The sequence below is a fragment of the Sinocyclocheilus rhinocerous genome, unplaced genomic scaffold (assembly GCF_001515625.1).
Source record: "Sinocyclocheilus rhinocerous isolate Xijiao unplaced genomic scaffold, SAMN03320098_v1.1 scaffold579, whole genome shotgun sequence".
NCBI lineage: Eukaryota > Metazoa > Chordata > Actinopteri > Cypriniformes > Cyprinidae > Sinocyclocheilus > Sinocyclocheilus rhinocerous.
The window spans coordinates 172,165-185,269 of NW_015666542.1; the positions used below are offsets into that span (position 1 = coordinate 172,165).

General features: G+C 39.0%; 1 long non-coding RNA gene across 1 annotated transcript in view; it reads right to left on the reverse strand.

Moving 5' to 3' along the window:
* Positions 1 to 12,671: 12,671 nt before the first annotated feature.
* LOC107732662 (uncharacterized) overlaps positions 12,672 to 13,105 on the reverse strand; it is a 17,187-nt gene continuing 16,753 nt past the window's right edge. Inside the window, exon 3 of the long non-coding RNA XR_001638893.1 lies at positions 12,672 to 12,682. This is a non-coding gene — a long non-coding RNA (uncharacterized LOC107732662). The remainder of the gene's footprint in view (positions 12,683 to 13,105) is intronic.

Genomic DNA, 13,105 nt, shown 5'->3' on the forward strand with positions numbered 1-13,105 from the left:
AGGCAGGAGGAAGCTGAACAGATCTACGGTAATCAGGCAGTAGCTGGGGATCAGCAGGTTCACCACATACAGAGTTGGTCTGCGCTTCAGGACGATCTAATATGTGACAGCCATTAGAACAATAAACAGGACAAAAATTTAAGAAATAGTTCATTGAAATGAAAACTTCTGAACAAACTGAAGGTGACACAAACATGGTAAATGAGTTCATCCCATCTGTCCAATCCGTCAATGTTAAAGTATGATGCGTTGGCGGATTTTCTGGCGATCATGTCAGTCAATTGCCACTCTCCTTTAGTCTCCATGTACTGAAGAGATTTTTTGAGTGTGGCCTCCACTGGCTCTGAAAATAATATCTGAACATCTCGAACTGTAGAGGGAGAAATTGATTTGCATCAGTCCCAAATGGCTGTCATAAGACTGGGGCTCTCAAATTTAGCACCTTAACAATTTAATGTTTAACATGTGTGAAACTAAGTTTATAGGTTTGAGACACACAAATTGCCAAATCCAAACAAATTGCACATAATATGTTTTCCTTCCTTAAATTGGAACTCAACTGAAATTGGAACTTTAATGGACAGCCTAAAAAATATTACTTACTTGTATGCTTGTAAGAGCCAAATGTGTACGTGCAGTTTTGAATGTCAAATGGAAAGGTGTAGATGTCTAGGTTGCAGGAGCTGATCAAGTGGACTGGCAGCCGATCTTCTGCTTTGCCGTTGTTGTAAAGATAAAGGTAATAGGTGTTTGGGGCTTGGTTGTCACTTATGCTGCAATTAAATAGGACAGTATGTCACAGACAGCCACAACAGTTGTGCCTTTTATTGCAGCAAGTAAAAAAAAAGGTTTTAAGGGTTTTTAGTTTAGATTAGTCAACTAAAATCTGATTAGTCGACTTAAGTCATTGTGGTAACCCATTGAAAATATGTTGTTCCTTATCGAAAGGTAACTCCCGTTGTGTCGTCATTGACGACTGCTTGGGGAAACGCCTGTATTATCTGTTACTGAAGCCTGATTTGTTAACATTTGTGTAGTTGCACAAACCAATGGTGCTCGAGCCTGCCAGAAGGGGGCGGAGCCAACTGCTATATAAGTCCTGGTCCGGTTGGACAACACGACGGTGGTGGCCTATATCAACCGCCAAGGCGGCCTCAGGTCACGTCCCCTTCACAGGATGACTCGACGTCTCCTTCTTTGGGCACAGAGAGAAATCCTCTCACTACGAGCAGTTCATGTGCCGGGAAGACTGAACCAGGGAGCAGATATGTTGTCAAGGGACAATGTAGCTCCAGGGGAATGGAGGCTACATCCCCAGACGGTTCAGATGATCTGGTCAGTTTTCGGCAGGGCAGAGGTCGACCTCTTCGCCTCCGAAGACAACTATCACTGCCCAATCTATTTTTCGAGACAGCGGGATGCTCTGGCCAACGATTGGCCCAACACCCGCCTGTACGCCTTCCCTCCGATCGCCCTGCTACCCCAGGTTATCAGGCGAGTCAGGGACACAAAGTGCTCTCTCCTCCTCGTGGCCCCTCTCTGGAGAAACCAAGTCTGGTTTCCGGAGATGATCCAGCTGCTATCTGCAGCACCGTGGTCAATACCACTGAGGAGAGACCTTCTCTTGCAGGCGCAGGACAAGATTTGGCATCCCCAGCTGGAACTGTGGAGCCTTCATGTCTGGCCACTCGACGGGAGTCTAGCCAATTCCCAGCGAGAGTCATTAATACCATTTTAGAGGCTAGAGCTCCGTCTACAAGATGCCCCTATGCCCTCAAGTGGTCAGTCTTCAGTGACTGATGTTTAGCACGAAACCAGGATCCGGTATCATGTGCTAACCCACGAAGCTATACCACGTGCTAAACTTTTTGCAAGAGCTGCTGGATAAGGGGCGCACCCCTTCCACTTTCAAAGTCTATGTGGCAGCCATCGCGGCGAATCATCATTCTCTCGAGGCTGGCCGGACAATTGGCAGGAACGACTTGGTCGTTAAGTTTCTTAGAGGCGCTCGGCGGTTAAACCATCCTCGCCCTAAGACGGTGCCAGTATGAAACTTGTCTATAGTCCTGACAGCTCTCAAGAGCTCCCCCTTTGAACCGCTTCAAACAGCCAGCTAGCTTAAGGGTCATGACACTCAAAACCGCTCTGCTTTTGGCCCTGGCGTCAGTTAAGCGAGTAGGGGACATGCAAGCCCTGCTTATAGTACGGCGTTACTGGATACGTTGCCCAAGCAGTCGTCAATGACGAAGCAACGGGAGTTACCTTTCGAAAGGGAAATTCCCTAGTATGTGCTGCAAAACGCTCCGGTTTCTCACGTAACCTCGGTTCCCTGAGATAAGGGAACGAGCGTTGCGTCGTCATTGACGACTGCTTGGGGAAACTCCTGTTTTCTCTGTTACTGAAGCCTGATTTGTTAACGTTTGTGTATTTGCACAAACCAATGGCGCTCGAGCCCGCCAGAGGGGGCGGAGCCCACTGCTATATAAGTCAGCCCGGAGCGCCATTTCATCATCAACGACTGAAGCGACAGCCATCGATTCGCGTGTAACTATAGCACGGCCAGTTACGCAACGCTCGTTCCCTTATCTCAGGGAACCGAGGTTACGTGAGTAACCGGAGCGTTTTGCAGCACATACTAGGGATATGCAAATCTACATACACTGACCAAGCAGCACATCTAGAACCAAACGTTTTATAATTCCCATTAATTTACCTGCTTTGTCTTTCCAGTAATGTTCACAGATTGCACTTCATATTCTTTCTGTTTAAGCTATTACTAAATTATTATAAATTACTATTAAGGGCCAAGGGGCCATTCTTCTTCTTCTTCTGCTTTTGAGAATATAGCAGCCGATAGAACTGCTTGTGCAAAAGTTGAAAACTTGGTACACAGATAGAGGACAGTCACAACATTAACCACACCAAATTTGGAGTCTCTAACTAAAAAAATCTAGTGCCACCAACAGGCCAAAGTTTCACTCTGATTCCTTGGCTCATGCTAAATTGAATGCATACCATGATTTACATTTTTCCAGGTTAACATTTTTTGTCATTTTTAATTTTCTGAAAAATCTACTTTTTCGAACTCGTCCTAGACAGTTTGTGCGATTCTCACCAAAACTGGCTAAGATGATCTTCAGAACATGCTGGCAAAAAGTAATCAAAAGATTTTCATTAGTTCAAACCGTTCTTGTGAAGCATGTTAACAGATTTGATGAAGGTCATGCAAAAATGGACATGAGGTTATATCTCTGCAATGCTTCAGCAGATTCTGACCAAACTTGGTGTGTGTTATACCAAGCATGATCTGAGGGCACATAAGCAGTTGCAAAACAGTACCACCTACTGGTCAAAAGATATAAAAATTCACATATTTGTTTAGAACTTTTGAACAGTTTGGCCTTGTTAGATTTGGAACGGCATACCAAATCAAACGTTACCCAATTTTTCCACATTGACTTTCATGTTGGGAGTCTTTAACAGTCGCATCCAACCCTGTCCCTGGAGAGAAAAATAACTTGCAGCTATTTTTTTTAAAGTTAAGTTATAGAATAGTTCAAGTTTATATAATAACCTTATGTAATGGTTTGAATTTTAATGCTTTATTTTGGAACTCACAATTCATTGATGACAATATCAGGCCTCCAGAGTTTTTTTCTTGGCAGTGTGATTCGGTCTGTTCCGCATTCAACAGGATCCCAGCTCAAACCCTCAATAGTCCAGTCCTTCAAAACACCAATGTCATACTGATAAATTTTTACTTAGTGTAAATACTTAAAAAATAAAAAAATAAAAATATTGATATATTTTAAAATACAACATGATAGATTTTATGAATTGAAGGCAAAGAATAAACGGTAAGGTAACAGATCATTAGAGCTCTTACAAACCGCAGCCAGATAAACGTATCCAAGATTTGAGCTTTTTCATCCTAAAGGGAAAACATTCACAATTTCTATTTAGCCATTTGAACTATTCATGTAATGTGATTGCATACCATGATTGGTATATTTGGATATTTACTCACCACATCTAAAACTGCATACAAAATGAAACCCAAATGGATCTTTGTAGGTGTCCTTGGATTAATAACTGGCCGCACTTCGGTTTTGTCGAAGACACTCTCTCTGAGCGCTTGTAGGAGAGACTCTGCGGTCGGCTGGGAGCAGTTTATTGTGTCTGCAGATCTCATGAGAGCAGCTGTGTTTCAGACCCAAAGAGAGAAGGGAGTGCAAAGATAGTCATGAAAGAAACAAGCTATATGCTTATTGTAATGATTTCTAAATGAACACACTTGTCTTAACAGAGCAACAGAATCACTTTATTCTCGCAAAATGTGGTGAATACACTCACAGAACCTAACATGTGGAATCAACTGTTACCAGTACATAATCACGTTTTTTTAAAGCAATACACCCATTACATCTCCCTTTTTCAGTTTTCTCTCTCTCTCTGAACAGCATTAAATATGCTTTAAACATTTCTCGTTAGTATTAAGAAATTTTCAACATCATTAATCAAAACAAAACGACTTTTTTCCCAATTTTCTCACTGCTTACTCCAACCACATTGAAGGACATTGTTTCTAATCTCTATTATCTAATCTAATCTGTACACTGGTTTGCTTATTCTGCCAGATCTAGTCATCAACAGTCCTGTTTGTGTCTTTGGGGACTGAGACAAAGTCGTCCCAGCAGACCTCAACAATGGTAAGGGTTTAGCTCCGTGGTGACGATTAAAGTAGAAAGCTTGCTGTTGCTTTTCCATGGAATCTTTTCTCCTTACATCTTTCAGATTTGGCCACTGAGGCTAAAGATTTGTCTCAAGTATTGGCAGTGTCGTTTTAATCTTTCTGCCCATAAGTAGTTCAGCCGGGCTTACACCTGTAGAGATGCAAAGTGTTGCTCATCCTCATGTAGCTCATTAGAGCCAGATAAGGATCTTTTCTCTCTCTACATGTCCATTTCCTTGAGCATGGCGTGGACTAGATGTGATGTGCAGAAAGTCAAATTATTTTGTAAATTCCTTGAACTCAGCACTCACAAACTGCCGACCATTGTCTGAAACTATTTTGTCGGGGCAGCCAAACCTGGCAAATAGTGCTTTCAGTTTTAACACTACTTCTGAGGTGGTGGTTGTTGGCATGTGAAGAATCTCAAGAAATCGAGAGAAATAGTCTGACACAACAAGGTAAGTGTGCTTGTTATGCTCACAGAAGACTGTTGCATCACGTAATTTTGCAATTATTTCCTCTGTGGTTGGCAGAACATATCTTTCCCTTTTTACGGCTTCATTCAATTTTTTCAGATCCACACAGCTTCGTACCTTTCCATTCGGTTTTGGTACTGGCACCATGGGTGCGCACCAGTCTGTAGGGTCTGTCACTGGCTCTATGACCCCATTTCTTTCCATGTGCCACAACTCCTCTTTTACTTTTTGTATGAGAGGCAATGGAACTCTGCGTGCCGTGTTTATCGCATATGGCTAAGCATTTTCCTTAAGCTGGATTTTAACGGGTTCTGTTTTAAGGGTTCCATGCTTACCAAATGCATCCTCAATGCGTTTCACCATTACCATTGAGGATGCAGTGGATCGGCTTAGTAAATTGTTCACATTTTGTCCATGGATGACATACACAGGGAATGTGTACACTCTTCCTTTATATGTGGTACTGACTTGAAATTTCCCCACACACTCTAGTTGACTCCCAGGACTGCACATTGTAACATTTGTCTGCTCAAGCATTCTCCTGGAATTAAGCATGCTAAACGTTTCTTCACACATGATGTTTGCATCTGGCACTGTACTCTTTGATTGAAGCAGGCTCGTTTGTGAATCACATTTCGTTTAGGGAAGAAATACTCGTCGTGTTTTCTTAACACAACGTCGAATCTCTTCTTATCATCCTCCTCATTAAAGGCGAATGATTTAAATATGTGTTTGGTGTCATTTCCCCTGGCATAGATTAATGAACTGACCTGGACTAACCCCATCTTCTTTATCCTATTTGGTAGCACTCAGAAAGTGCTGAAAACATTGTTTCCAGTCAGCCCATTCAATTGGACAATCAAATGGAAAACACTCCAGGGGGTTGAATTTTGACATCCTTCCGAGGCTGTGTGCTCGTCAAGCACTTCTGACACCATGTAATAATTTCTAAATGAACACACTTGTCTTAACGGAGCAACAGAATCACTTTATTCTCGCTAAAAGTGGTGAATACACTCACAGAACCTTACATGTGGAATTAACTCCGTAACCACTACGTAATCACGTTTTCGTAAAGGAATACACCCATTACACTTAATAAACCAAAAAGATGGATTACAATCCTAGCGGCCACGAGCACAAGGTTCTTTTTATTGTTTGCTCATTTTTAGACTTAGTGAACTGATTATCTTACATTGCACAATGAAGCAGATGAAGAAGAAGTGAGCTGGAGATTGGCAGCTCATTGTCTTGCCTGCAATGACAAACATAAACGTTTGTTTCTGAATTCATAACACAACCACATCTCTAATAAATCAATAAACATGTTTCTTGAGCACTCTTGTCTTGATCCATCAACAGTTTGATCAGACCAGACCTACATGAATATTTCCTTCAGAGTTATATCTACAAAATGCCATTAAGATTTGGACCTAGAATGCGATCAGTTTATTTATGATAGGCAACATACTGTATGTCTGAAGAACAGAAGGGTCCAAATGAAGTTTTAAGATTGAGATGTTACTACAAATTTTGTAAAAAACAAAAAATTGGTGTAGAAAATCAGAAATTAATAGTAAATTCAAAGTTAATTACAAAGAAACAGCGTAATGAACAAAGAAATTAACAATGAATTAAACATGCAATTTTGAAGCAGAAAGACTGAAATAGTATTTACTTGTAATACCCCAATAATCTTGTATTTACATCTCCGAAAAACATTTTTTAGACCAGTCACACTTTACTTTAAGGTCAAAATCTTGCCATTAACAAACAATTAACTACGACTTTTGCCTCAATAATCTCCTAATTTGCAGCTTTTTAATAGTTAGTTAGTTAGGTAGTTATTAAGTTTAGGTATTGGGTAGGATTAGGGATGTAGAATATGGTCATGCAGAATATGTGCTTCATAAATACTAATAAACAATCAATATGTTAATAATAGGCATGCTAATAAACAACTAGTTAATAGTGATAATTGGTCCCTTTACTAAAGTGCTACTGAATAACCTTACTGGAATGATACAAAGCAAAATATTTATTTCCAGAAGTAAATTTAATTTAGAAAATTATTAAAATAATTTATATATATATATTGTGTACAGAAGACAGCTGTAAATGCGCAAACTTTAATTTTTATCCACAATATTTTGTACAGGTCTTTAAATTATGTTTGAACACTTTTCTATTATTATATATGACTGTAGTCTTTGTAAGGTGTTTTTATTTCTGACAGCCTAAATTCATCAATTCTAAATTCATGCATCAAAAGGGTTAAACACAACAGTCTGCACTGCAATGTTACTATTCATTCTCTGCTTAAGCATACATGTAAAGTTATAAAGCAAAACCATTAGCTATCATAATTATTTTCAGCTGAAACCAAGCCTTCATGTTAATTACTGAATCTTACCTTGAATGTTGACAGAAGTTCTATATCCATTAAGTTCTTGGTCAGTGTTGTGACTAACTGGGCCCCACAGATTTTCATTTCAGAATCATTTCTCAGTTTGACAGGTAATGGTGTGAATGTATCCTAAATACAAATAACCGATTTGCTTAGGCAAATGAATTATTCATCCAGCTAGTGATGGCATGCAACACTGAACGTTTTTGAAAAACTCAATATTTTACTTCCTTACCTTCTGGAAATATCAGACATTGGAGACACAAGCCCAAAATGCAAAAGTGTGTATCAAAATAAAAGTTGGCGGTAACTGTGATCTCTGTGGTTAAGCATACTTTTGCATACCTATGCATGAGGCTTAGAAACGTGGCATCGTCTAAAACTGTGGTGTAGATATGACATTACAGTTTTTTTTCAATTGCTAACAAGCGTTTACCAATACTATTTCCAAACTCTTAACACAGCAACACACCTACATCACACAATTAGCCAAATGGTTAATTTCCTGGCCAAAACCACATTTTGTTAAATGAATACAAACTCTACATTTTAAAATGCTGAATACCTTTTTCTGCATATACTAACTCTATCAAAACACAGCAAACCTGATTCAAAATTTTTTCTTGATGTCTGATCTGGTAGCTCAACCAAACCAGAAAGTCCTGGTCCAACTACTCCTCTCCCTTGTCCAACTCTCCCACGTCCAGACATTTTCTTTCTTTTTCTGCTTCTCTGTGTTGTTCTGCATTGTTTTGAACAAAACCAATCCAGAGAGTGCCTTTATTATTGTGCATGGCCATGTAATGGAAATACTTGAAATTATTCATTAAGATTGGAATTGGCTATTTCTCAATTATTAGTAATTAAAATAATTCTTATCAGCTCTTTTAGGCGGCTGTTGTTGCAGAAGTAGAGGCTTTACACTATATTTAAAGGTTGGAACATTAGATCTTCATTTCTGTCTTGCTGTGTTTAAGCGTTTGTAGAAAAGATAAGAAAGATCTATGATTTTGGTATGGGGTAAGCTTGTGTAAAAAGAAAATGTAAGCATTTTAGAAACTTGTTAATTGACAGAATATTGTGTGAAAAAATTGTGTTAATGGTGTGGTCACAACAAATGGATGTTGTGCTAATTGTGTTTAGAGTTTTGAAAATGTGACAACAGATTGGACAAACAGATGTTAGACTAATAACGTAGTGTGTGACACAAAATGTTAAAGTCTCACTCTTTTTTTCCCTGTCACATTTCCATTTGATGTTTACACAGTTTCCAGGTAAATGAAACACCATACAACCAATATACACACAATTGTATATTAATAGTCTATTTATTAAAGTTTGAATCACATAAAAATGTCACGTTTGTGTCTTCAAACATTTTTTAATGCTTAATACAACTGCAGAAAAGACAATACAACAAAAAAAGTCTGCTGTTGGAGACTGGTTGAGCTACCATCAACCAGTGTTTTACACATAATTTGAACTCGTTCTTGTTTAATATACATTTTTTTTTTTAAATTATCTTTCCTATTTTAGGTATTGTCGCGTGTCTCTTTTGAGAAAATGTAATGGATGGAGATTGTACTGGAAACTGAATATCTAAAACCAAAATGCAGAAAAACAATTTTCAAAGTTAGCACTAATCAATAATTATATATTCAACTAATCCAGGGCTACGCAATTTACTTAGTCAACTTACATCCAAGTCTGGATGTAAATTAAAAGTTTCCTGTGTCTCAGATTGAGAGCCTGTGATCTGAAAAACTGATTTTCTCTACACAACCTTCTTCGGTGACAATATTTCTTGCTGCTTCAGGATTATTAAAAACTGAAATGAGACTTAATGATTTATAAACGATAAATAATCTATATGATTTATGTTTTGTAAATTAATCTGTTTATTTACCTATTAAATGTAATTGTATGCCACCCTGGTACATGTGACACACCACATTTAAATCAAGAACTATAATGAACTTTTTAGACTAGACCAAATGTAGATACTACTACTACTTCAAATGTTTCCTCAAATGTTCAACTCTTATTCTTACATACGCGTTAATTCAATGACCCAAAACCACAGATGACACTCCATATGAAGTGCAAGTCACATTCTATTTTGGGAGTGATCGTATTTAGTAGTATCATAAAGTTTTTATGAAGTTAGAATCATAAATGTAAATATGTGAAGAATGGATTATATAGAGAAGGTAGGCACCCCCCCACCCCACCTGAACACAGTTCCTAGAAAATGAATGGCACAGTTCAGAAATCATACATTTGTTGATTTATTTATTCATCTTTTTCACTCTTTCCAAACAACAGCAAGAAGGAGTTTATTTTTGTTATAATTCAACCATTCCCCAGCTAAGTGCTGGAATCTGTAATCAGTACTTTCTCGAAAGACCTAAAAGATGTGAGTACAATTATGAACTGTAGATGAAATCATGAACTTTATCTATATATAAACACCCATTAATGTACAGTTATCTAACAGTGCATAATCATATATAATATAACACATACAAAGAATATTTTTTTACAATGCTTTCATGGTTTCCAGTTAATTTTCCACTGCTACTCACCCTGTGACAACACAACAAACAAAAGGAAAGTACAGAACAAAGCATTTGCATAAAATCTTCATTATTAGACAATTTGATTTAATAAATTGCAACTTGTATTTACAGGTTTAGTAATCATAAACACTGATCAGCTACAACTTTAAAACACCTGCCTAATATCATGAAGGTCTCCCTCGTGCTGCCAGACCAGCGCTGATGTGTTGACCTATTGACCCCACAAGACCTCCTGTAGTGTCCTGTAGTGTCTGGCACCAAGACATCAGCAGCAGTTCCTTTAAGTCCTGCAAGATGTGAGGTGAGGCCTGCATGGATCAGTTTTGTTGGCCCAGCACAACCCATAGATGCTCAATTAGATTGAGATCTGGGGAATTTGGAGGGCAAGGCAACACCTTGGACCCTTGTTCATCAAACCGTTTTTGAACAACTGCAGTGTGGCAGGGTGCATTATCCTACTGACATGAAGGGGTGCGCATGGTCTGCAACAATCTTTAGGTAGGTGGCACGTGTCAAAGTAATATCTACATGACTGCCAGGACCCAAGGTTTCCCAGCAGAACACTGGCCAGAGCACAACACTACATCCGCTGATCTGCCTTTTTCCCATAGTGCATCTGCTGTCAGATCTTCTCAAGGTAAACAACACACACGCACCCAGCCATCCATCTGATCTAAAAGAAAACATGATTCATCAGACCTGGCAACCTTCTTCTATTGCTCCATAGTCCAGTGGCTACGCAGCCCCATACATAACAAACTGTAATGCACTGTGTGTTCCGACACCTTTCTATCATGGCTAGCATTAGTTTTTTTTTAGCAATTTAAGCTCCAGTAGCTCTTCTGTGTGATCGAACCTTATTGGGCTAGCCTTCGCTCCCCATATGCATCAGTGAGCCTTGGGCATCCATGACCCTGACGCTGGTTAACCGGTTGTCCTTCCTTGCGCCACTTGCTCTGAACACCCCACAAGACTTGCCGTTTTGGAAATGCTTTGACCCAGTCATCTAACCATCACTAATTCTCAATGTCACGCCAATGATCTTTCACAATGATCTTTTCGTTCGCTCATTTTTCCAACTCATGAAATTCAAGAACTGACCAATCACTTGCTGCCTAATATATCCCACCCCTTGACAGGTGCCATTATTCACTTCACCTTTCATTGGTTTTAATGTTGTGGCTGATCAGTGTACGCAGCACTCGTATACTTTTAGTAGATTTCTTTATATTAAAGATGCAGTTTTGTTGTACCAGTACAGCCAATATACAAAAACAGTGATGAAACAAACTGAGAGGAACATAGTATACAGGCAGAAAACCAGGCGGTCAATGACTTGACCCAAATGCATCCACTCCTCTGTGCTCTCATCAGTTTTAAAATGTTTATCAATCTGCTGATGGATGGATAGTAACTCGTGGCTTATCTTCTTCAGTTCCAGAAGAGCAGGTGTCTTATATGCCGCTTCGCTTGGAGGGGTTTCAACTGCAGGATCACAGTGTTTGGTCTCTGGTCTGTGCTCTACAGGTACAAGAGAAGATGTTGAAATAAATGTATTCTGTCTTTACTCAACCTAATTAAGCTATTTATGTCTTTATACATAAATAGAGTACTCTTAAATGACATTTGCAAATGAGTACTTAGGAAGAACGTAAAACTCTCTGTTCTTGATAAGGGTTGTCCCAGTGGATCATCCATACATCTATCCGGATAAGGTTTATTATTAGGTTAATTTAATAAACAAAACTAGACAGACTTATTCGATTTTGCATGGTAAGACTCACCTTCAGGGTCACAGTTTTGGTCACTGGGTTTCTTGCTTAAACAAACAAGCTTAGCAAGGTGGTTGAGGAAAAGCACCTTGGCCCATCGAGGTAAAGGTCCATAGCGAGTGGAGCCACACTGAATGTTAGTGACGAGGATTGTCCCGAGAAGACTGGCCACCATCAGTGCCAAGCAAAGAGAGAAAAACACGTCTGAAAAGAGATATAGAAGAGATGTAAGGTGTCTTACAAATCAGACAAAATTTTAAAATTGACAAGAGAGAGAAAGGTGCTGTAACACTGTCATAACCAGCAGTAAAGTGACAAGAAATTCTGTTACTTCTTTGGAGCATTTTCCTTTCATTGAAGACACAAAATCTACAAGACTGGCAGCTTGTCACATGACTGGTTAGGACAGAGTCTAAGGCTACAACAAAACTTCTAATACAAACTTATGAGAGGTAATGTGTTTCCAGTAACGGGCAGCAGGTCATTCATTAGCAGCAGGAAGACAGTGTAACCCAAAATGAGGGTCATTTTGAAGGCAGAACGATCCACGTTCTGGGTTGGAAGAAGGAAACTGAACAGATCTACGGCAATGAGGAAACAGCTGGGAATCAGGAGGTTCACCACATACATGGTGGTATACAGAGTGAAGCTCACACTAATGTTGGTGTGAGTTTTCGGGTAAAAAACAGGCCTCACATCTGTTTTTATCAAAGATGCTGTCCTTCAAGGCACTTAAAAGAGCATCTGTAGTGGGTTCAGAGCAGTTAATAGTCCATGCAGATTTCATTAACAGAGCTGCAAGAATAAATTATTTTCCATTTGAAGGGCAAAATGAATAACTGGTAAGGATTATGATTTTATTTACAAATATTAATGAAACAATAAAGAACATAGGATAGAAATTATTTAAAGAAGTGGGTATGCTAGTACAAATTTAAGGCCTTTTGTGGTAATCATATTTTACATACTTCATAATATAAATGTTGATATCACCATGAAACAAATTTTTATACAAGTTTTGTTTCGCTTTTATTTTTATGTTTCTTTATGAAGTTTGACATGCTGAATACGAAAACGTCTCAGGTTACGCATGTAACCATGGTTCCTTGAGTAGGGAACGAGACACTGCGTCCTCTAGG